This window comes from Podarcis cretensis (assembly GCF_951804945.1).
Source record: "Podarcis cretensis genome assembly, chromosome: 10".
Lineage (NCBI taxonomy): Eukaryota > Metazoa > Chordata > Lepidosauria > Squamata > Lacertidae > Podarcis > Podarcis cretensis.
In genome coordinates, this window is record NC_137179.1 from 72,946,870 (window position 1) to 72,973,369 (window position 26,500).

The 26,500-nt window shown below is 43.1% G+C and overlaps 1 pseudogene across 1 annotated transcript; it reads left to right on the forward strand.

Annotated features, from left to right (window-relative positions):
• Positions 1-15,675: 15,675 nt before the first annotated feature.
• On the forward strand, positions 15,676-16,564 carry LOC307224854 (homeobox protein PKNOX1 pseudogene; annotated as a pseudogene). The gene has a single exon. The product of its transcript is annotated as a homeobox protein PKNOX1 pseudogene (transcript).
• The last annotated feature ends 9,936 nt before the right edge of the window (positions 16,565-26,500 follow it).

Consider the following 26,500-nt stretch of genomic DNA (forward strand, 5'->3'; position numbering starts at 1 on the left):
ACTGGCTGTAGAGATATAAACAGGCATACAAAGGAATAGACTGCCTAAGCAAACACACTGGGGCGTTTGTAAATATCCTGTGAATTGCTTAACAAGAGCTGTGGCATCATTTCAAGGAAAAACAATTTAATTTGCTTGCTAACAGAACTGTGGCTCGGCTCCTGCAGTTCTTCCTCATAACAATACTATCCAACCTTTTTCTTTTACCCACAAACACGCAGGGCTGATCTGTAGCCTTAAACCATCCAGTGTGTGATTAGAGTCCTGGCTCCTGTCCCATTTCTGATTAGTGTGGCAGCATAAGATAGTTTTTCTCTTTCATATGCTTTGAATGGCTTCCCTAAAGTAACACTGACTTGAGATAAGTGGTTGTCATTTCTCTCTAGGTCAGGAGTAGAGAAATTGTGGCCCAATGGATATTGTTGGACTAGAACTCCTATCAGATGCGGTCAACATGGGCAATGGTCAGAGATGATGGGAGTTGTAGTCCAGCAACATCTGGAGGGACATTAGTCCCCCACCTCTGCTCCAGTTCAAAGGAAGAGTAGGCAAGATAGCATGCTATGTTTCTGGGAGAAGACTTTGAAGTGTGAGAAAGTATGCACACATTCTTGAGGAGGAGCACTTGGACTCAGCTATCTTTGTTGTTCCTTCATAGGAAGAAGACTTCACCTCCTGGTAGAACCTACACCATTATTCATCAAGGTGACACTCTTCCGATCCAAATTAATTAATTCAGATAATACGTATGATTCACTTGTTCTCTGTTTACCTACCAAGCCATCTTTAATACCTCCTTTAATCCATTAGCATATATTTGAAAGAGTGAAATAATCTGTCCTGGAACCAAACTGGTGAGAAGGGTGAAAGTGTCTGATGGGCAAATTAATCATGGGCTTTCAGTGTATGAGCAGACAGGCAGGAGCAGCAAAACAAGCAGGAATAACTCATGCTTTTCCATTCTTCTGGTAAAACACAAAATATAACTCATGTCTCTCCCCTGTGATATTCAGGAGGCTCTGATGTCTTCTGGAGATGGAACAAATGTTCCTCATCTTTCTTGAACTGCTGTGGGGTGGGTTGTCTGCTTGGAGGAACACTGAGGAAATGATGGTTTGTTCTCAGGGAAACCAAATCCTTTCTTTAAAAACCCAACAGTTTAAACTCCAACTCCTTCTTCTTCTTCTTCTTCTTCTTCTTCTTCTTCTTCTTCTTCTTCTTCTTCCTCTTCCTTTTCTGAATTTTCTTTTTTTGCCAATTATTTTTATTTATTTCCCATATTTTAAACAAATTGTCACCAAATTAATACAAATTTAAAAGCTGACTTCCCGCCTCACCCCCAGATGTCCCCTCTATTTCCCTCCCTCCTTTTCTGCTCCCAATAAAATAACTTCCCTAACTATCATTTCAAAATACGCTCACCCCTTCTCCATACACATCACCTGTTCAATTACCAATTTCTGCTATGGCTGTTATACATAGTTATAACCTGACCTCAAAATAGTTGAGTAGAGTAAATCCTCTTTTATCTATCTATAATAGTCATTCCTCAATTTTCAAACATTTCCTTCTGATACCTCTTGAGCAACACCTTGCCTGAGAAAGACAGATCTTGCTTCCTCCCAGACATCATACACACAAATTCCTCCCTAACATGGCCTTGAACATTGCTGTCTGACATCTGGCTCCAGCCTCACTGGTGCTGCGTGCAGAGGGTGAAAATGAAACCCCTAGAATTTTTTTCCTATAAATATATAATACACATTCCCCCCTCACACACTGCCAATCTCCCAGCGTCACCCACCCCTCACTTTTCGCCAAATTTAATCCTCAATTTTACATACAAACAGCTCATTAATAAATCATTAATAAATAAACATAATCCATATCTCTTCTTCTCTGTCTGAAAGTCTCAGAAACCATCAAGATGGCATACCCTGTGGCCCATCCTGTCGCTTTCACTGTTCTCATTTCCAGCTTCAAGCTTCAAGGGGTGTGTGTGATGTAATCTCAACAAAATTCATGTTTCCTCTCCATCCTTCCCCCCAAACTAATAAATCTTCCTGCAGTTCATTCTACCGATCCTCTGTGAGCCGTGTGTGAGCGAGAGGGAAATAACATGCACACTGGTGAACCACATGGCAATTCCCGGATCGTGCGCAGGCTGGATCCAGCTCCACAGTTTATTGTCTTCCGAGTGCTTAACAGACAGTCAATCCAGTTCTTACCAATATTTTCTTCTTTATTATTTTAATTTCACAATACAAAGTTCCAACGGGTGGTCAAAATCCCTCAAAAGTCCTTTGGGGTTGTTACTCTCAGGCAAAGTCCTTAGTTATAAAATGATTCCATCACAAAGAGGTATCTTTAAAGTCCACTCTTCTTGAAAACTTTACATTCCATTGCTTTAGGGGAGGGTAGATAACGCAGATTCTGGAAAAAAACCTCCATGACTTAAAATATTGCCTCCCCTCCTTCCACTGTTCAAACAAAGCAGAAATTAGTGTCTTTCATTCTTTACAAACCTTTCCAAACAGATTATTTTCTCCTGCAGCATAAATCAGGATCTTTTCAGGGGGGTGCCTCTTCGCTTGCCAAATATGTCCAAATTCAAAGGTATTCCACAGCTCACCACAGTAGCTTGTTGGGGCTGTTCTTGGGTGAAGCCATTGAGCCCAGGGCCCTCACCTTTTCATCTGGGAGCTGGGGATTTTCACCCCTGCTCACAGGCAAAAAAGAGAGACATGAATGGACGACCTCGAGTCAGCAGTGGCAGTGGAGGGATGATGAGCGGCATGTGAAAGGGCTCTGGAAAGGGGCTGCTTAAAATGGTGGACACTAGAGCGCTGCTGCTGCTGCTGGCACCAACAAAGTCCAGCCCCCTTCCTCCTCTAGGCAGGGCAGGGAGAAGCCAGGAGGAGGGAGGGAGGGAGGAGGTGCCGCCGCCGCCGTGTGAGCGAGAGGGAAATAACATGCACACTGGTGAACCACATGGCAATTCCCGGATCGTGCGCAGGCTGGATCCAGAAGGCAATTGGGCCTGATCTGGCTCTCAGGCCTTAGTTTGCCGACCCATGTGTTAGGGGAGGCATGCCCTTTACCCCCCCCCATTAATCTCTGTCTGGGACCGGAGCTCCCAACAGGATGACTTGCCTGGTTTGCCGCAAAACAGAAAGTCAGCCCCTCCAACTTCAGTCTACTCTCAGCCACCCCCTACCTCCCTGCCTCCCTATTTACAGCCAGTAACAGACCCTCCAAGTGTCCCTATTTTCCAGGGACGTCCCTGATTTAGAGAAGTCACCTTGCTTTCTGATTTGATCCTGGAATGTCCCACTTTTCCTTAGGATGTCCCTATTTTCATTGGAGAAATGTTGGAGAGTATGGAGTTATCTGACCCCTGAGCCATTTGAAGGCAGTTGTTAAAAAAATGTTTAATGCTTTATTATGTTTTTGTATATTTTGAAAGCTGTCCAGAGTGGCTTGGGCAACCCAGTAAGATGTGTCAGTTATACATAGTAAAATTATTGTTATGGAATGGGACATCCCTATTTTCATTGGAGAAATGTTGAAGGATATGGGATGGTGGGTCAGCTTCCTCATCCTTGGTCTCAGTGTTGCCCTTCTGGGACTCAACAAGGAGATGAATGGGGACAAAAACAGAGCAGTTGGCCCTGCCTATCACTGACTCTGGCTCCACCTACTGTTGGCTTCCCTGTCCTTATGCCATGCTAGTCCTGATGGGCACCAGCTACCACTGCAAGCCCTTAATTAATAACAGATTTATCAGTTAATAAATAGTTTTACTGTATTCTGCTCTGGTCAGACCTCACCTGGAGTAATGTGTCCAGTTCTGGGCACCACAGTTCAAGAAGGACACTGACAAACTGGAACGTGTCCAGAGGAGGGCAACCAAAATGGTCAAAGGCCTGGAAACAATGCCTTATGAGGAACGGCTAAGGGAGCTGGGCATGTTTAGCCTGGAGAAGAGGAGGTTAAGGGGTGATATGATAGCCATGTTCAAATATATAAAAGGATGTCACATAGAGGAGGGAGAAAGGTTGTTTTCTGCTGCTCCAGAGAAGCGGACACGGAGCAATGGCTCCAAACTATAAGAAAGAAGATTCCACCTAAACATTAGGAAGAACTTCCTGACAGTAAGAGCTGTTCGACAGTGGAATTTGCTGCCAAGGAGTGTGGTGGAGTCTCCTTCTTTGGAGGTCTTTAAGCAGAGGCTTGACAACCATATGTCAGGAGTGCTCTGATGGTGTTTCCTGCTTGGCAGGGGGTTGGACTCGATGGCCCTTGTGGTCTCTTCCAACTCTATGATTCTAAATACAAAATGTCTGCATTTCTCTATACTGCTACTATTCTGAAGTTCAGTGTTCCTTTCCCTTTAATAAAGCATCCAGCAATTACATGCAGTCTGGTTGCAATAGCCAGCTGGAGGAGATTTCATGTGCTCCCTTGCAGCAAGAACATGTGCTCAAATCAGGAATTTCCTGGGTCTGGGATGTTGCATCCTATCCCCCCACCCCAGCAGTCTCTGGACAAGAACTGCTTATGCACATATCTTAACTTAACCTGGCATACTTCAAATATAACCTTGAACTCCTGAGTAGAAAAGAATTCCTCATCATTGGGCATATTGGCTGGGGCTGATGGGAGCTGCATGTGGAGGAGGAGGCCAGACTGGGAAAGCCTGTTTCACATTATTAACAGACTCTTTTGACCCTTGTGACACCATAAAGACCGCTGTGCCCGTAGCCTGCGTGGCACAGAGTGACTGAAAGCGAAAGGATGATCAGCGTTCAATAATTCCTTCTTTCTATTAGATTAACATGTCTCCAAGAATTGCACACAAGCAGCTACAGAGGGAGAGACTTTGGAGAGAGAAAAACCAGTTAATGCATTATATTGGCACTTAGGTTTAAACAGTTGAGGGCCATAAGCAGGGGATCCATTAGAGCTACTGAAATTAAAGTCTAGTGCTAGAAGTCTGTAATGGGAGAAGGCAAGAAGACTCCTCTTTCCCTGAAAGGTTAAACACATTAAATTTTGGATAATTAAATTTGTCACAATCTGTTAGAAGAAGAACAGCACACTACCCAAAGTCTTGTTTTTCAAAAGGGGCTCAGCATTTATCCAGCTCTCCATCCACTGACAGCAGAATTCAGCCACTGGCATGACTTCAAGCTGAGAGAGGCCATTGGTGAGCCCTTTTCCTAAACCCTGCTTTGAAAGTGCACATTTTTTTTTGCCCATTGTCACCATCTGACTCTAATCTTTGCAGAATCTCTAGAATATTAATTAAGAAATGGAACCGTCAGAGGATAACCAATTTTTAATTCAAGGCACGTGCAATCTGCATCGGGATATGAAAGGCAGCTGTTTTATTGTGTATTTTAATGCATTGCATGGAAAGTTACTTTTTGATTTTTTCTGAAGAAAGCAGTTTCATTACCTTCAAAGCTTAGGAAAGTCACCTTGCTGCTTTGACAATCATAGTCAAACTGCAAGGGGGCAGGCAGAAAAGGACCAACCTCAGACCACATTCTCCTCTGATCCCAAATCATGTTTTAGCATGATGTGCAGGAGCTGAAAGGAGCCCAAGCAAAGCCTCAGGCTTGAGTTCTGTCTCTCTCTCCTCACCTCCTCTCATGAAACTGGGAGGAGGACTTTACCAGCTTATTGATCTGGCAATAAGCACCACTGAATTCAATAGGACTTACTTCTGAGTGGACATGGTTTGGATTGGACTGTTCATTTCACTTCCCCCTAATTCTGGCTTGTCATTGCACTCACACTAGGGACCGTAACTAACAATAAATTCTAGCCACTTGGACAAGCCACCTTCATAACTGAGGGTTTGAAGTTAGCCTGTTTTGAAACTGGCTGGAGTGTGTGATAAGTGATGGTCCCTGATTCACACACAGTTAAAAGCTTAGTTTAGGAGAGAGTGAAACAAAACACTGGTGAAGTCCTCTCCCTGTTGCACAGGAGGAAGAGTCCAAGGTTTGCGGGGTATCCAACAAAGTCATCCTGTTAGTGCAAGGACATCTCCCTGTGCTATGCCCCAAATCTGCTTTAGAGGGTTGGAGAAAACCCCAAAACAGATTAGGGGGAGAGGTATGAGAAAACAGAAAGTTCAATTGCGCTGGGAGAAGTCCACACGCCAATGGGATAGCTAGTGTAGCACTATGCCCGAATGCAGCTGTTATCTTTCAGCTTCTCATAGTGGAATCCTGCTGTGTTTCAAAACTAAATATAGACACACACACACACACACACAATTAATGAGCATGAGAAAATTTGAGTTTTAAGAATAGCATGTTATTTATTTTATTACTTTACTCAACTCTGCCATTTAGTTGCTGTTTTAGCTACAGGTGGCAAAGCTATAATGTAAGAATCCATGGGAATCTTGCATGAGAAATGCAGATTTTGTCATTGACACTGAAGTCTGTAAGCATCCAACTGATGGTGAATGCCTTGTGCTTGTGTCAACCATGTAGGCTTCTGTGTAAAAATAGATACACACATTTCATTTAAAAACAAGAACTATGTACAAAATGCAAATCCCGTCCAAATTGCTTCCTTCAAAGATTGTGCGAGGGCTGAAAGGAGAACCTTGATTTAGGATGAAATGAACTGATCTAGGAGAGCAGGGCAGGAGAGGGAGCACCAATCCATGCTCAAATAAGCAAACCTAATCCATAGTGGCTATCACAGAATAAATAATGTAGTAGCTAGCATTTTTGTCCCTGGGGCTGGCCCTACCATTAGGCAGAGGGAGGCAGCAGTGGTGGTGAGGTATTGGAGGACAGAGCTTTGTGTGCCATGCCAGTGTCTGTTCTGTGTCTTCAGATGTGCTGGACAATGCTGTTCTTCACCTCAGGCAGCAAAGGCCTTGGGCCATCTCCTAATATTGTCCAGGCATTTGAGCTTGATATGTGGCTCTACTAATGGAAGAGGTCTCTTTTGATGCTCCTTCTGTCATGCTGAGTTTAAATACCTTTAAATCGGTTGGCAGTCACATATCCATGAGAGCGTGTGGGAGCAAGTTTGAGACTGAGCCAAACAGAAGAAGTTCCCATGATGCTCCGGGGGCATATCAGTCGGCCCCTGACTGGCCCTGCTATGTAGGCACTGTGGCATCCTTCTTCAAGAGGTGCCATGATGGCTGGGGAGAAGAGGTGAGATGAAATCAGGAGCTGGTGTCTGAATGATTTAGCAAAACTTTTAAAGTGATTGTCCCAGCTGGCAGGACTCTTGTGGAAGCAAACGTGAGTTGGTGAGTTGAGGTAAATTCGGCAGGTGGCCTGTGTCATGGGGTGTCAGTGACGTAGACCAACTGAAATTAATGGGCCTAGCTTAGTCATGTTTATAAATGAGTCTACAATGGGTAAAACTTAGTTGAATACCACCTGTGATGTTTAGGTGCCTTCTGAAGATGCTTTTGCTCAAGAAGGCTTTCCCTTTTACATCTGTAGAAATGGTTTTAATTGTTTTTAGAATGTATATTATTTGTATTTTATTTTAATTTTATCCTGTGGTACATGGCCTTGATGACCTCAATCAATTATATTGATCAGTCAAATATCCCACCCCCCGCACTGTGACTTTCTCTTTTTTAAAAAGTTGCTTCTAAATTGTAACACTTTCTCCCCACAGACAGCAAAGGAATGGTAGCATTTGTTTTAGGACCAAAGCATTTGAAAAGGTGAAAGCAGACTGCATGGAATTGTTTTTGTAATGATAATTCTAAGGGGTCCAGTGGGTCAGACTTAAGCTTTCACTGGAAAATTTAATTTTCTCCTGCCTCTTCCTTTTGTGTCATCCTGCTAAATAATATATTTCATCATATTCATCTGCCTTAGGAAAGCTGCCAGTTCAGAGGCTCCTTGTTGGATAGAGCTCCATGAATGAACCGCATAACATTAAAAAAACAACCCCTGATGCAATGCTTGAATTTTGAGTAGAAATATTAACAGAGCTGTCATACTAAAATGTTTTTGATGCTAAGTTAGACATCACTCTTGCACCCAAGACGGCAGGTTCATTTTTTTTTAGTATAAATGAAGTGAAAAAGCAGACTATGAAAAAATTATTGTTTTAAATGATTTATCCATAAAGAGGAGCCTTGATATCTACTAAAATGTTACTGAATATTTTAGAGGTTTCTAATTCAGCTATCCACAAGCACATGTCCTCAAACAACTATGCAGCAGAAATTATTGATGGCATTTTCACTTTATTTTATTTATATCCTACCCTTTGTCCAAGGAGCTCAATTTGGTAAAAGTAGCGTTTCATCTTGCTGACATTTTATCTTGCTAACATTCCTTGATCTTTGTGGCCAAGAGAGCTTCTGAACCCAGGTCTCCACAGCTCAAATCTAATGCTCTGTCCTCTGTACCACACTGTGCAGCTCTAGAAAAATCCCTTTTTATATAAAGAATATGAAGGAAGCAGGAAGTTTCTCTAAATAAGGGCTAGATGCTGCTGCTTTTTTTTTTTTTAAAAAAAAAAAAAAAGCTCAGAAAACTAGCACAGGAGCCCTCCAGCTGGCACCAAGTGTATGACATGAAGGAAGAAATAAATTACACTCCGTGGGATTCAATATTCTCTTCTATCCCTGCACCAATGAGTCTTGCCTTGGATCCAGTTCAGCAGAAGTTACTGTAATCCTCTAGGAAAGCAATCAGCTTCCCAATTTTAGCCACCTAGTGGTGGGAAATGCCTTCAGAATTAAATGCCCTCTTATTTCCGAAAAAGGAACATCCTTGCTCACTTTGGTCTTCCTTGCAACAGAAAACAATGAAGGAATCCAATATTTTAGTGTAACTGCAACGAAATTATAGCATGTCACTGAGGCAGTCACCCCTCCCCCTGTATGCCCCCCCCTACAGTGGCTTCTCAGTGAATAGGAAGGCGCTGCCGGGGGCTGCTGTCTGGGGTCTCCTGGGCTCTGCACCCACCCAGCGCCATTCAGAGTGGGCTCCTTTCCTCCCTGCAATGGCCTCTGATTTCCACTTCATTTGCCACATAAGGCTGATTTGGTCTGACCCTGTTTCCAATGTACAGTAGAACTTCACTCACCCTTTCTTCCCTGGCAGGGAGGAAGGGCACTATTTTGTGATGTGCCTCAGGTGCCGAAATGGCTTGGGCTGTCCCTGCCTCCAGTACAGATGGAAATATAGTGGTACCTTGGGTTAAGAACTTAATTCATTCTGGAGGTCTGTTCTTAACCTGAAACTGTTCTTAACCTGAGGTACCACTTTAGCTAATGGGGCCACTGCCGCCAATGAGAACTATTTCTGTTCTCATCCTGAAGCAAAGTTCTTAACCTGAGGTACTATTTCTGGGTTAACGGAGTCTGTAACCTGAAGCGTCTGTAACCCGAGGTACCACTGTAAAGTAAATTGTTGTTAACTTCCTATTGCAGGCAGACCTGGCTATTCCCTCCCAGGCAAGCAAGAGGCATTATCAGAGTTCAAGGACATATTCCAGTCAGGCAATAACATTCAGGGAGGGTGTGAAGCAGGGCCAGTGAGTGAGGTCCATTTAGACACTAGGATTGAGATTTCCCCAACCCTGTTCCGGTTACATTGCCCCCTATGACCCCCTCAAGGCCCAGATCCAATGCTTAGCTGGATGCAGAAGCCTTGCGCTCCATTGACATGTGTGCAGATGTGTTTCTAGATACTTAAAAAAAAAATCCACACAGAACCAGGGGGAAAAATGCATAATTAACAAACAACATGCATACTGTTTGGAAGACTGGAAGATGGCAACCCTATCACTCATCCTAACCCTGAATAATACTGTATGTGTGGGAAGTTCAGATGCTTTGTCTTATAACGCCCATCAGTCCCAGCCAACAATATGGGATTATGTGGACTGTACTCCCATAACATATGTTGGGCACCAGGTGAGCAAGCCTGGTTTAGAAGATGGCTCCAGGTTTCTGTTTATTGCTTTTTAAGTCTGATTTCTTCCTTGAATTTCTTTGTTTTCTCTGGCAGAAGCTTCTACCGATGCATGGCAGGTCTAAATACAACAGACCAACACACCTATGGGGAAAGCGAAACCTGTTGAATTTCCATCTGACCCAAAGTAGCTAAAAGACACAGATCTATTTTAAGGCGTGGGAGTGGGAACTCTCTAGTCTTTACCCAGTCCTATATCAAATATATAGCAGAAACCATTAACCTTAGTTAGACAACCACAGAGGTCAAAGCTGCATATTTATGAGAAAAGCATGGGGGAGGGGGGGGGGTAAAGGCTTGGAGGAGTCTCCACTTTTAACTGCTGCAAGATGTTTTGAGAAAAATGCCAGGCAGACAGTTTTCTTGTTTACTCGGTTGATATTATGTGCAGGCATTTCGGTGCAGGAATGCAAGCAAGGATACTAATGCAAACAAATGAAAAATTCTTGGCACGCAAGGAGTCACCTGGAGGCGCCTGTTTATTGGCAGCGGGAAGGCAGACGTGAAATATATTTGTTAAACCTTGTGGTATGTGAAAAAGAGGAGGTTACAACCGCTGTGCTCCCTCTGGATCAGAGCACTTTAGACATTCGTCAGAATGATGGTGCCATTTTCCAGTTGAAGGCACCATTTCTAGAGGACGTTCTGAGCCAGACAGTTTGCTTATCTGTTTCACTGATATCTTGCCTTTCCTCCAAAGAATTCAAGGGTGTGTGCATTTTAGTCCCCACCCAATTTAGAGATAAATATTTCTGTCTGTTACATTAAAGGGAACTTGAAATGTCTGCAATTATATAAGGATCACAAGGGAAGTTGTGACAAAGAATTGAAAATATTGCACAGTATTACAGAAAAGCTAGACTTTTTTTAAGGGGGAAAAGTTACCTATTGCAGACATAACTACGTAATCAACAAAAAATAGATTTCATAAACAAGTTCATTTGAACATCCTTCATACATGGTACCTTGAAAGCTAAGCATGGATCATTGTTTCCAGACTTTGAAGTGCACTATTTCACATAAATCCCAGCTCCAATGTCACCAGTGAAGCAGCCGTCCTGCTGGGATCAAATAGTCTCTATCTTGTTCTCATCAAGGACACCATTTCTGATTTCAACATGTTTGATTGGGGCTCTAGCAAGCCTTGAGAGGGGACCTTCTAAGGATGGGGGGGGGGGTGTGTGGCAGTTTCAGAAAGGGAGGGAGGGGAAGTTACAGTCTTTTCTCCTTTCCCACCTTCTGGAAAACACCTCCGCTGTTCTGAAGATGTGAAAGACCCTCTGCTTCAGACCCTGGAGATAGAGATGAATCTATCAATATAAGTTTCTCTCAGTTTCTCTTTTTTCCAATCCTAAATTCAGTTCTTCAGTTCTCCACATCAGTTTTTGGATTTTTTTTCTTTAAGAAAGCCTTCATGAAAATTCACCAGTATTTTAGTTCTTATTTCTACCAATAAGAACATTTTTGTATGCAATTTTGCCAAGATACACATTTTTGCAAGTGGTTTTCCTTAATACAATGCATTTGTCAGTGTTATTTTAATGAATGTATGCATTTTTCTACACACTTTATCCAAGTATATTTGTTTGTTTTTCATATTTACTTGGCAGAAGAATTGCATTGCAAAATTCACAGAAGAATTAAGATTGCAGAATGGTAGTGATCCAGTTTGGGTATTGCTTGGGAAAGTGCAAAATAGGTAAGTTTGCCTTTGAATGCAAACTCATTGAATTCCTCCCCCAACTACTACCACATGTTCTAACCAGGTTGTCTCATGATCCACAGGTAGTATGTGTGTATGTAGTATGTGTGTATCCACAGGTAGCCTTTTTATGTGTGTGTGCATGTCATCTAAGGCTCTTGTCATTTTTTAAAAACTGAATTGGACTCTCTTCCGTTTTGTCATTGTGGAGTTTTTCTGCATTACTCAGCAATAACTTCCTGCAGGGCTCTGGTAAGACTGGGATACAATATGTTGTCCTCCCATTTGCAAAATCAATCATCTGGTGAGCAAGGAGAGGGAGGATCTGAATCCTCATAGTCCCTATGAGATGGGTGGAGAGGTTTCAATCATTCCATCCATTGAGAACATAAGAACAGCCCTGCTGGATGTGACCAATGGCCTATTTAGTCCAGCATCCTATTCTTACTGTGCCCAACCAGATGCCCATGGGAACTCTGAAAGCAGGACCGAGCACAAGAGCCCTCTCTTCTCCTGCAGTTTCCAGCAGCTGGTATTCATCACTGCCTCTGACTGTGAAGGCAGAACAGAGCCAACATGGCCAGTAGCCCTTGATAGCCTCATGAACGTGGTGGCACTGCTGCAGCCCCCAGCCTTGCCACCCCCATTGCTCTCATGCCGTCCCACCAGGTGCAACTGGTGGGTACACCCTCTTCTTTGGGGGAAGTCTGGAACAGCCACCAGCCTCCTCTTATGCTATGATAGGCTTGGCTCCAAGCCCTTTTCAATGTCACGGTCACTGCCGCTATCACTAAGTGAGCCCATTTGCAAGCAAGAGAGCACACGGTGGGCCGAGGGGCAGCGGTTGCTGCTGTCTGAAGAATTACTGCCAGGGGCCCATGAGCCCTTGCAAATGCCTTTGCAAATGGCCAGGTATGGTGGCTGCTAACTGAGCTGTGTTCCTTTTTTTTTTCCTGTCAACATCAATTTGATATGGGCAAAGAGTTTCAGAACGAGGCCCGTTCTCCTGCAAAGCTGAAACTGTCAATGTGCCCATTTCCATCTCAGCAACTGACAAATGAAAACATTTAACTTTGTAACACTAAAGCCAAAATATTTAACTTGACAATACACTTTTATTTTATTTTTAAGCCATTCTTTATCAGAAAGGTCAGAGAAAAGAATGTCTAAGCTATTGTATTAATCCTTCCTTGACAAAGCTTTCCATAATTACTGGAAGTTAAGCAGGAAGGATTCCCTCCTTCTTCTTTTGACATTTAGAAAGTAGAATGGCTTAAAGGAAAGGAATAAGAAATGATGTGAAGATCTCCACACAAGGAGCAATACTGAGAAGCCATTGATTTCTATGAACTGATTTATAAGTATGAAAAATGTGTATTTATTGTGTGCCCTTGTAGATAATGTAAGTAATTGATTTATTGGTTGTTGGGCTTACCTCATTCCAGAGTCATGCCGTGTTTTCCCCTTAACAGAATGCCATCTCCCAACAAATTGGATGCAAGGAAAGTTTGATTTCAAATGCATTTTATGATGTGCCAATTGAAGCTGATATTAAATCCTAGTCCTGAGAGAGATGTCTAATCAGATAGAATGAGCTCCCACTCCTTATTTTCACCACTTAAATCATATTAACATTAAATAATATTAAAGTACAACAATAAAGTAAGAGTAGATCAAAGCAAAGTAAAGTAGAAAAAGTGTAAACCAGTTATTAATATTGCTTTTCAATCTCTGTGTTTTCGCTATACAAGAAAAAACGGGGAAAACTTTGAACATGCAGCATATGTTGAATGATAGGTGCTCCACAAGACAATGAGTACATGGAGGGCAGTCAATAATAGCAAAAGAGTCTGGACCATGAGAAGAACATGGGTGTTGTAGAACATAAGAAGAACTTGAGGACTTCCCTGGGGAACCAGACCAAAGGACCCTCCAGCTCAGCATTCTGCTGCCCACCAGATGCCTCCTGCCAGCTCCTAAAGAAGGCACAAAAGTGAGGCCTCCTGCTTGTCCCCAGTGCCCGATACCCTGAGGTAAAGGGCTAGATTCAAAAGTATCATTTCTTCAATGCACAGAGCTTTTTGCAGTAGGAGGTGGCTTCTTCAGTCATTTGAATGCTCCTTGCACTGGAGGAAGTTTCTTCCAGCAGAGGAAGGGAACCTTGGATCCAACTCACAGTTCCTGCTCACCGAAGCCCTATGGTGCAGCAACAGGTTTTCTAGCTTAGGAAGCCCCCAATATGGAATAAATGAAGCATTTGCTGCTCTCTAGGCCTTTCTGGCCCGTAGAGACCATGGCACCATCGCTGAATCTGCCGGGTGACCTTTGCCTAGCAGTCACTGTCAGGTGGGGTGAATGGCCGCTTCCCTGCACTCAAAAAGCTGCCCTTGAACTGTAGCATGTGTCCCTGGCACCTGCTTGGTAGTGCCTGTGAGGCGCCACACACCTCTTGCCTATACCTGCACATTTGTCTATTTAAATTATTTCTTTCTTTCTTTCTTTCTTTCTTTCCTTCTTTCTTTCTTTCTTTCTTTCTTTCTTTCTTTCTTTGCTCACACACAAGCAGACTACATAGGCAGAGCCAAGGTGTGCACACTCTGTATGCATGTAAGGATTCCATACACTGCTTAATGAATGTGCTCATGCCAAGACAGGGCCTGCCAGGCGTATTCTACCCTCTAAGAAGCATTTTTCATCATCATCATCATCATCATCATCATCATCATCATGCCTAATGCCAAATAGACTTCTAAGCCGTTTACAAGCATAAAAACCAGTTATACAAAGGTTAAAATACATGCATCCCCAATCAATATACAAGAAGCAACAACCCCATTGAACATTAAAATAAAAACATATATAATGAAATTATGCAATAAAACAATCCTATTAAAACAGCATAGTAATTAAAACAGAAGACTCGGGTCAATAGATCAACAGAACACCTGTGCAAACAGGTGCATCTTCAAAAGCTGGCAGAATAGACATCATACAAAGCAAAATGGCTAACTTGACCCAACAATCCCTCCCCACCTCATGCAAGCAAATCTTACTGCAACCAACTAAAGACAACCGGCGAGTTGGATCCAATGTATTTTTAAACAAATTTAATTATTGTGTGAGCTCCTCAATTAAAAAGCATGGCAGGTGAAGTGAAGCCATGAGATATGGAAGTTCTGTTTGTAGTGGCCCGTTCATAGATGTGGCTCATCACTTCAGGCTGCATCAGATAATAAACATGCACATTGTGTGAACCAGCCCTGGTTGACTTGGAACAGAATGAACTGACACCATCATGTTTGAGGGCAATAGGAGAGTTCCAGCTGCAGGATGAAACCTATTATGCCACCACATGATGCTGCAGTCAGGTGATTATTATGCACATAGGAACCACCCCACTGCCTCAATCCTAGTTTCCGCCCTAAAGGCATCTGCTTGGAAGGAAGTATTCCTGATTTCCATGGGAGTAAGAGATGAGGCACACGTTACACAGGCCACCTGAGGGCTGCCCAGACTGTCATCTCCCATGGCTGTAATTCCTCCAGCCTCTCTTATAGGGAGCAATGTAAACATTTTGCCAAGTAGGTCACCATCACAGAATAGAAAGTCTGTAAACGATCTACATTTTGGGCAGCTGTGGATGGGGTGTGTGGAGACTGCATGGCAGCCACCTGTTATGATCCTGTGTCATGGAGTAGTGGGGGCACCAGGACTGCCAGGATGAGGATGGGCATCAGAGAAGGAGCACCAGCAGCTACTGGGATGTCCAGTCACATCCCGTACTTGTTTAAATTTGCACCTCTAAACTGGGGAAGTGTGTCACAATTTGATCTGATGTGCATAAGAACCACTTGGGAAACTTATCAAATGCCGAAAGATTAACAAGTATCCAAATCTGAGTCCCCCTTTGATCTCAAGGCCCTGGGTCAAAATGCCTCCCACCTCCGGAGGCTGTGTGTGCGTGGTGACGTGCGTCGCGGCGGTGCGGGTCCCGATTGCTACAGCCGCTTGTCAGTGTGACGAAGATTGGCACCCAGGGAAGAAAAATGGAGGCTTCTCTGCTTGTTGCTGAAAATGCGTATGAAAATAAGCAAAGGAAGCTAAACCTGACCATCAGAAATTCTTCAGGTATGATGATTTGACTTTATAAGAACCCTAAGTAACCATGATGGCAACGCAGACATTAACTATAGACAACTATCAAGATGGGCAACAACAGATGCAAGTAGTAACAGAATTAAAAACTGAGCAGGATCCAAACTGCTTGGAAGCAGATGCAGGAGGATTGAGTCCTTCCCTGGTAGAGTCCCAGACTCCGATGGATGCAGATAAGCAGGCTATTTACAGACATCCACTGTTCCCCTTATTAGCACTATTATTTGAAAAATGTGAACAATCCACACAAGGCTCAGAAGGCACAACATCTGCAAGTTTTGATGTAGATATTGAAAACTTAGGAAGCAGGAGAAGGAAGGAAAACCATTTTTTTTGTGAAGATCCAGAAACAGATAATCTAATGGTAAAGGCAATTCAGGTTCTACAAATTCATCTGCTTGAGCTAGAAAAAGTTAATGAGCTCTGTAAGGATTTCTGTAGTCGCTATATTGCCTGTCTGAAAACGAAAATGAACAGTGAAACTCTTCTAAGTGGAGAATCTGGGAGTCCTTATTCACCTGTACAACCCCAGCCAATTCAAAGTGCCATCACAGGTACGCTCAGTCCCCAGGGGATTATGGTATCTGCATCAGACTCCCACCTCCATTGGCCCTGGCTGTATGTAAGTGTTCAGGCTGCAGGGAGGATGGCAACGCGGGCACTAAACTCTCTCCCCCGCTTCTCATTGCCATCCAATCTGCGGGCACCCAACTTCTGAAGTGGTAGGTCTCCTGTATGCCTGGAGGTTCCCCATTGTGATTTAAAATCCCAATTATGCTGGGTTCCAAATTACGCAGGAAGCTTCCATGAGTATAGAAGCTTTAGAGGTTTATGTGTAGCATTTACATTTCTATCCCACCTTTACTCTAAGGAGTTCAAGGTGGGTCTTCTCATTCCCATTTTATCCTCTGCAAGGTAGGCTAGCTGAGAGAAGGTGACTGGCCAAATGTCACCCAGTGAGCCTCATGGCTGAGTGGGGGATGTGAATCCTGGTACCCCAGTGCTAGTCCTATGCTCTAAACACGGCACTAGGCTGCAGGAGGAACACCTGCACAGGCTATGTACTAAAGCTTAAACTGAACTATTGAAAACGTGCCACGGGAGCTCCTTTTAGGGGCATCTTCAGACATTGAGTCTAGTTCTCAGTAAATGCAGTCAGGTTTGAGGCATTAATAGGAAAGACAGATATGGTGGCATTAGGATAGTGGTTCGATTCATACAGCACCTTGGATGTTGTTATTAAGGAAGACTCATATTAAAGGCCAAGCTTTGTATGAAAGAGAATTATGGATTAATGTTACAGTGCTCAACTTTTGAAAGAAATCTATGCTCAGATGAAAGCACAAAGGCATTGATTTTCACGTGAGCATTTAGCTTACATCCATAAGCTATTTGCTGCTTGCACTGAACCTTGAATAAGCAAGCGGCCTTACATTTCCGTTAACAAGATGCATGCTCAAATTCTGAAGCTTTTGCAGAGACAAACCCCCAGGTCTGTGAAAATAGTAAATAATATCCAGCAGTCACATTTTCATCTATTTATTTTAATGGGGATGTTTTCAAGCAGCCAGTTTATTGCTGAGCAGTTTTGTGCTACACAATCTTTTCAGGATAATAGCCGACGCTAAATTGGGTCAAAACATTTAATATTAAATGGAAATGAAAAAGAAACACATTGTAGGCTGAATGCGTCAGAGAAAGCATGCAGGCTAAAGCAAGAACCCAGCATGTTTAGACAGCCTTGATGTGAATCGGTACAGGAGATGTCCAGGTGGAAAGATGTCAGGAGCCCTTGGAAAGGTGCCCCCTTGGGGTCCCCAGTGCTTCCTAGGCACCAGCTCCCAGCAAACTTACTGGGTGATAGGAAATTGCAAAAGTAGGACCAGGAAAAGATAACTGCAACTGCCCGTGTACCTTACTATGGAAAGAGCGGTCGGGGTGGCCAGACTAGGCTGTTTTTAGGCACTGCCACAACATTGACATCCAGAAAGGTCATCACATGGGCCACGCTGGTTTCGGCTGGTAAGCTTAACAGGCACAGAGACAAAGATCTTGCCCAATCCAGCACAACTGCTCCCAACTTTTTCCCCAATGGCCTGCAAGTGACTGTCGCCTTTCTTGGGCATGCCTCTGCCTCTGCTACATTTTACGCTTTCATTAATGTAGATCCTGCAGTACCTTGCCACCCCCCAGATCAGAAGTGACTGCTTTAGACCATTCAGAGTGTACAACACTTTTGTAACAAGGAGCACCTCTCCGCCATATAATCTTACAGCAGGCTTAAGGGCTAGTCTACTCTTTATTTTCATGGTGAATCAGTTGCTATCCATGATTCTCCTGTTTCCACCATAGCCTCCAGCACAGAATACATATATCTTACTTGCTTCACATTTACCACTCCAGTTGCTTATGGTACTGTTAGAAAAGTTGGGTTCCTGCCCCTCTCTCTGCCAAGTGGTAGCAAGAGTTCATGGGGTCCCAGGCACTCACCCAGGGTTTGTGTTACTTTGGATAATTGAAACATGGTGAAGGCTGTTGTAGCTTCAAGAAATATGGTTTATTTTCTATTTACACCTTTAGTCTGCATAGAGGGAATCCAGATCTTACAGCATGGTAATTTCAAGAGGGGTTTTAGTGCAGCCCTGGAGTCCTACAGGCATCTCTCCCAGCCAGCCTTCAGCCATCCTGCCCAAGATGGATCTCAGTCTTTCTCTCTCTCCCTTCTTCCCAGCACAACTTGCTCAAGAAGACACTCTTTTTCTGTCACCTCACACCCAGTTACTCTGGCAACCTTCTGTCTGCCTAGGCCCAAGATTCCTCTTAGTTGGGCCATCAACCCCTTTTGTCATGTTAATGCCTCTATCCCAGGTGAGGCATGGGCTTGGAAAGGAAGCTTAGCCTGTACTTTTCCAATGACCTCCAATGTTCCCTCCAATACCCCAAATAATCAAGATCCAACCATTTATTAATTTCTTGGGTTTAAAGGGGCATCCCCCTGATCTATAACAGTACCTTATGCTGGCAGCACAGACTTGGAGTACTGAGCTGTTTGATGGGAGAACAGTGAATGAACCAAGACTTCTGATGTCACATGTGCCAAGGCCACACAAATCCACACAAGGTGACATTTCCTTGCTATCATCCCAAGGCAATTTGATCCCAAAACTTTCTCCAGCTTCCTTATACCGCTCCTCATCATGGAATTACCCATGTCAAATGCAGCCATTGAAACCTGACAAATGAATTTCCTATGGTTGCATCTTGATTTCACCACTGGGGGGCACATAGCACATGCATGCCTGATGCTGATATAGCATTTTTAATTTTATTTTTAAATACCATGTGGTTGGCAGTATTTTTTTTTGCTTTCAATGGAGGTTTTGTTTGATGATGCAAGTTTGGCTTTTGACTTGTTTTCAGCTTGTCTGTGGCACATGCTTTTTATTAGCATAGCTATCTTATTATCATTCACACACTCCCCTCCTTTGCCAGACATTTGGGTTTGAATATGCATGCCACATTGGACTCTACTATGAAACCTGGCAGGTAAGAGGAAGAAGACATCCTGTTCCAAACTCACAGCTGGTTTTGATTAGAATTTCCAGCACCTCATCTAGCCAAGCTGTATACTTGATGGCTTCAGTACAAACAAGGTTCTGCAACCTTGTTCTTTATCGGGAGGTTTCAGTCTAGTATCCCTCCTGGAAAGAACTCATAAATCTCTGTGTGCTGATAGGTAAATACATGATAAGTTATTGGTAACTGCAGAACAAGAAAAGAAAATCAATAGTGCAGCAACATTTTAATAGACCAAAAGCTAATGAAACAGACGGAGGAACAAAATGAAGGAACGAAGCTTCTGCAGTGGTAGACTATCTAACCCCGTATTGTTGACTTGGACGGGTAGCAGTTTTCCAAAGTGCCAGGCAGAAGTCTTTCTGTGCCGGCTACTGACTCAGCAATCAGTTACATGTGGCCCTCCAAATGTTTGGACTCCAGCTTCCATTGACCACCATCTGCATTGCCAATGTACAGAGGAGGGGAGGCAGTCTGTGAATTTCTGGACATACAAGCAGACAGAGGACTGAAACCACCATTCTCTTGATTATAACTAATAACAAGAGTTTTGTTACAACCAGGGAAGATGCACAGCAATGTTAGAGAGTGATCTAAAAAAAGAAGGAATTTTTATTTATTTATTTATTTTTTTAAAAGCAAATTCCATGATTCCGTAATCCATTTCATTGCCTTGGAGTCTCCTAACGTATTCTGTTCATGGATTCTCTTCCTTGGACAGAATGATTTATAATACCTGCTTTTTCCCTTCCTCAAGTTTCTTGTTATTAAACCTTCCATTGAACAGGAATCCATAGAATCATAGAGTTGGAAGAGACCACAAGGGCCAGTGGCGTAGCGTGGGTTATCAGCACCCGGGGCAAGGCAAGTAATTTGCGCCCCCTAACCCATGGATTTGCGCCCCCTAACCCGTGGATTTGCGCCCCCTAACCCGTGGATTTCCCTAACCCCCAGATGTTGCGCCCGGTGCGGCCGGCCCCCCCTGCACCCCCCACGCTACGCCACTGACAAGGGCCATCGAGTCCAAAAGCTGTTTCAGATGCTTTTGCTGGAAGTCTCTCCAGCAGTCTTCAGGAACACTTGTTACGCTTAAAGTTTACACTTTGTCTACATGTAAAGTGCAACTTGCAACAAATCATGCGAGAGACAAAGCAAGAAGCTAGCCTTACTGGCATTTTGCCAATCAGAGGGGTTTATGTGCTCATAATTTATGACAGCTCTTTAATTTTATTAACTGAATTAAGTGGTGGCTTGTATTTCCCATACTCCAAAACCGCATCCTTTGATAACAGATTTAGCACATTTCTTTGCTGTATACACACCACACTTTAAAATTCTAATGCTGTAATCTTATGAAGAGTTGGAAGGGATCCTGGGGGTAATCTAGTCCAACGCCCTGCAATGAATGCAGGAATCTTTTGCCCAACATGGGGCTTACACCCATGACCCTGAGGGTCTCATGCTCTGCCGACTGAGCTATCCTGTGCTGCAAAAAGCACTTTTGAGGCACATTTCCCACCCTCAAAGAATTCTGGGCACCATAGTTTGTGAAGAGTTGCTGACAATTGCAGCTCAGTGAGGGGTAAATAACAGTGTCCAGAATGTGGGAAAGAATGTGTTTTAAAGGAATAGTGTGTGCAGCCTGCATGCAGCTGTAGTGTGGCACACATGCACACCCGCACACCCACATGTGTGCCAAAACCCTACCAATCTGTTTTCAGACAGTAGGAAGACAGAAACTTCTATTCTTCAAGACATGTAACCAGAGACAAGTTTAAAAAAATCAATTTTAATCCAATAAAACACTGTCTGGTCCAATTGTTGTGAAGCTACATAGAAAGGGGGGGGGGCTCTAAAACTCTAGAAGTTGGGATGAAACAAACAGAAAAGAATGTACTCTGATGTTATGGAAGAATGGACCACGCATAAGGAACACATCACCATTTACAAAACTACTCTGTGTGGATGGCTGTTTCCTTTTTAAAATACGGTGTGTGTGTCCCCCTTTTTGTAGAGTGAGATGTTTTCCTCTGTTTTTTAATATGTCTTTCTGTCATCTATTTGGACTTACAATAAAGATTAAACAAATAACACAAGTTCAGGGGCTGTGTGTGGTCCCTGAGCCACAGGTTGACCACGTTTTTAAAAGGTTCATAGGTTGCATTTCCAACAGTATATTATATTTGCAAGGACCGATTTTTAGATAAAAATGAGCATCCTACTTAAAACAATATTAACACTTATTTAGAAGTTGGTAGGTCTTTGTTCTTATGTAGATTTGCACTGTAAATATTAAACTTTTGTTGCTTTTCTACTCACGTCTTACTCCCTCCAGTTTCTTAAATGTTAGATTTCTAAACTGTAGTTACTAAATGAGGTTTGGACTTTGAGTAGCATATTTTAGAATCATAGAATCATAGAATAGAATCATAGAATCATAGAATCATAGAATTGGAAGAGACCACAAGGGCCATCGAGTCCAACCCCCTGCCAAGCAGGAAACACCATCAGACCACTCCTGACATATGGTTGTCAAGCCTCTGCTTAAAGACCTCCAAAGAAGGAGACTCCACCACACTCCATGGCAGCAAATTCCACTGTCAAACAGCTCTTACTGTCAGGAAGTTCTTCCTAATGTTTAGGTGGAATCTTCTTTCTTGTAGTTTGGAGCCATTGCTCCGTGTCCGCTTCTCTGGAGCAGCAGAAAACAACCTTTCTCCCTCCTCTATGTGACATCCTTTTATATATTTGAACATGGCTATCATATCACCCCTTAACCTCCTCTTCTCCTTCATGCCCAGCTCCCTTAGCCGTTCCTCATAAGGCATCGTTTCCAGGCCTTTGACCATTTTGGTTGCCCTCCTCTGGACACGTTCCAGTTTGTCAGTGTCCTTCTTGAACTGTGGTGCCCAGAACTGGACACAGTACTCCAGGTGAGGTCTGACCAGAGCAGAATACAGTGGCACTATTACTTCCCTTGATCTAGATGCTATACTCCTATTGATGCAGCCCAGAATTGCATTGGCTTTTTTAGCTGCCACGTCACACTGTTGGCTCATGTCAAGTTTGTGGTCAACCAAGACTCCTAGATCCTTTTCACATGTACTGCTCTCAAGCCAGGTGTCACCCATCTTGTATTTGTGCCTCTCATTTTTTTTGCCCAAGTGCAATACTTTACATTTCTCCCTGTTAAAATTCATCTTGTTTGTTTTGGCCCAGTTCTTCAATCTGTCAAGGTCGTTTTGAAGTGTGATCCTGTCCTCTGGGGTGTTAGCCACCCCTCCCAGTTTGGTGTCATCTGCAAATTTGATCAGGATGCCCTTGAGTCCATCATCCAAGTCATTGATAAAGATGTTGAATTAATTTTACTTCATTAACTTAATTTTAATTTTACTTCATTAAACACAGTAATTCTGCTCCCTTTGAAGAAATCCCAAAATTTTGTAAAAGCATGATTCTGACAATGACATCATTTGTTCTTCTGGGACACTAAAACCCTTATAATGCATTACTGAAGATACTGTTGGAAGGGCGGAAACTGACACATCTCTGATTTATTTTATCTTATGCTTCTGTATACTGCATTCCATCACATTACTGCAAAAGAGGTTTCCACATAATTTTACCAATAACATTTAATAAAATACACTGAAAATACCATGAATACAACAGCAAATAAATAATAACTATGCAGAAAGAGACTCAAGACAAAAAAAATCTACAGAATGAGAAAACAAGGTCTTCTTCATGTAACAAAATCCCATCAAGACTGGGGAGTTACACAACTGGGGTGACATTATTCCCAAACTTTAGTAATTTTCATAGGCCCTCCATCTGCCTTGCTCTGAGAACCATCTCTAATGGGATCGCAAAACTTTCCTGCTCAAGGTTAATACACAAATTATCTATCCAATAGCATATTGCTATTAACATAACAGCAAGGTTCTGCTTAGTTGTACTGGGCATTGGCCCACCTCCTTGTGATAAGCTTTGGCATAGATTTGCTTTAGGGGTGTTCTGATACTTTTGAGTATGTTATCACTGTAAGTTCAGTATTAAGTAACAGAAAAAGTGGCACATCTTGGATCTCACTAAGCGAGAATCTGTTTACTTTCTCAGGCAGATAATGTAGTCATTAACAACAGAACTTGGGTATATCTAATCAGCTGGAAGTGACATCTTATTAGCACGTAGTATCTTTCAGACACAGGATGTGATGAGTGTTTTGCTAATCACACCCAAGAACAAGGCTGTGAGATATAGAAAGTTAGGCTGCACCAAATGCATACTTATTTCAGAAAACCATTGAACTAATTAGGACTCACTTTTGCTGAGTAAACATGCATAGGATTGGGGTGCAAGGCTACAACCCTATAATAAATGAATGAATGCATGCCATCCTTGAGGGTAGGACTATAGCTTGGTGGTAAAGCACATGATTTGTATTTAAAAGATCCTGGCTCAGTCCCAGGAATCTGCAGGTACGGTTTGGCAAGATCCCTGTCTGCAGCTCTTGAGAGCTGCTGTCAATCTGTGCAGCTCAGGGATGCTGGACTGCAACTCCCTCCCTCCATCTCCTGGACATTGTCCCTGCTGGCTGAGCCTGATGGTAGTCCAACAGCATCAGGAGGCAGGAGGATCTGGTGGGAAGGATCTGGTGGAAGGAGTGTCACAGCAGAGCTAGCCTTCCAGAAATGGCAATTCTGCTACAAACTGGTCTCGTGTGCATATGAGTCAACACACTGGTGAGGTGCGGGGGGGGGGGGGGGGTAGTAACCCTGAATTTGATGGCTTAGACGGACAGATGGTTCAGGTGAGTCTCAGACTGCTTCTTACGTTCTTATGGTCCAGGTGGGTATAATCCACTACACAGACCCAGACTGGTGCAGGAACAACTGCGGAGGAAGTAACCCTGAAATAGGTAAGGATTAATGTGAAGGGGAGCTTACAAACATTGCCTGCAGGGGTGACATAGACAGTGCAAAGCAGTAGCTCTTGCACCACTGCTAGTCATATTTGAAAGATCAATCACGCAGGAAGAGCTAATGATTTGGCTCCTTCGCATGACAGATTTTTGGCAGTAAATCTTCTGCCATTCAGATGCACCCTTGCAGGTCTAATAAACCACCTTTATGCTACCTACTATATCAGAGCTCCTAGCAAGGAAAGATATAGACAAATTCCCAAAAAAGACAAGATGTGTGGGCAGAATGGGCATTCATTCTTTGGCACTTCAACTGGGGAAATTTTCTTATAATTGTTTTGGACTTTTGTTTACAGTTCCATTTATAGCAGGGCAGCCTTAATCCCCTGGAGAACCTTACAAATGGTATGAAAGAGAGATTTTTGATTTAGTTTGCAACCAAATTCCCAGTTCATCTTTGTTATTAGTGAGGCAAAATCTCTCATTTTACACATAACTGGATAAATTATTGTGCACTACCAGAGGCACAATGTTGTGTAGACATATACAGATTCAATCCACATTCCCCTCTACATTCTACTATCATTTCTTTTCCTCCTGCTTATTAAAATATCTTCCATTCCCACAACCACACTAATGATTACAAAATAGTTGTATGACACACCAAGTGAAAGACACAGGAACTGTAATTGTACAAAAGTGAAAATATGGCATGTCTTTGTTGGGTCTCTCTTGTTCTAAGATCTAGTTGCCAACATTCTGCCCCATTTCCCTACATTTAATTAAAAAACCTAACATGGAATTCCAGGGGAAGGAGCTAGTAGGGATCCAATTGCTCACCTGCTGTTTGACTCCTCTCCCAGTCCATCTGCTGGGTACCTGTTGGGAGCTAAGCAGTGTAAAAGACCCACTTGTAGTGCAAGCCAAACATTGGGGAACCTGCAGGCAACCTGAGGCAGTTGACATCAGGCTCAAGCCCCTAAGCTAGGACTGGAGTGAGTGATGCTGCTCCTGAGACACAGGTTTAACACACCAGCCTTAACGAAATACTAACACTAGCTTGGTCTGGAATGTAGGGTGCCTTGCACCCACAAATCATAACAATATGATGAGCTGTTTGCCAAGGTTTGCAGATCACGCTGCACAGAGCTTTTGCAAGCCCAGACAATAAGCTGTTTGCCGCTGTTTATGCACAGGGCTTTACAGATGGTCCCAATCCGCTGAAGGGCAGCACCTCTAACCCCGCCTCCTACAGGTTCAGCTGCATCTTTACCTGCCTCACACCAGGTGCCATATGTGATGTCAGTAGTAGGGCAGCTGGGCATGGCTTGACTGAAATGGCCTTGCAGGCCTGAGGGATCTACTTTGACCTGTGGACTGGTTGTTCCCCACCCCTATTACAGAGGCAGGAGCAGACCCCAAACATTATGTAACTGGATTGGCATTCATACCAAGCTCTACTTTTCTGGTGTGTGTGTGAAAACAGCTTTTGCAATTTTATTTGCTGTTTTAATGTAGGCATAAGAGAGAGAAACACAGATTCAATTAGAAATTTAACAGGGGAAATTTGCTGATAAATTTCTCTCTGGCAAAAGCAGCTTGCCAGAACCTTCCCTGGACTAAATGTTGCTTGGTGACTATCATTGCCTTTGTGCTTCCCATCTGCTCAGTCGGGTATATTTATAAATAAGCTGAGATATTGTGAAAATACCACAGGTCTCCAGTACTCTCCACTCACAAAGAAGCTAAGCAGCTTCTGTGGAACGTCTTCTTTCTGAGGAAAGGTAGGATTTGTGAGAGAGATATAATTTAGTGCTACAGCCCATAAGCTTTTGCCCCCTCTTGAACAAGCAGCCAGCAGGCTATCATCCCTGTAAAACATGCTAAATATTGCAGTTATGTGATACTAAGTGTTAATGGAGTATCTTCACAAAATGGCTGCTCAAAAATGGAAGGTTGCTGCCTCTAACCATGTATTATTTAAAACGCTGTCTGGAATAAGGTCTAGGACACAAATTTATTAATATCACATACCCCTCAACTGTCCCAGTAAAACAAGGACATCTAGTTTTTGTGTGTGCAAGAGTATGGTGACCATTTTGTGTGGCACCGCAAAACACGTGTTTTGGGCTGCTGTGCTCTCATGTGAGAACA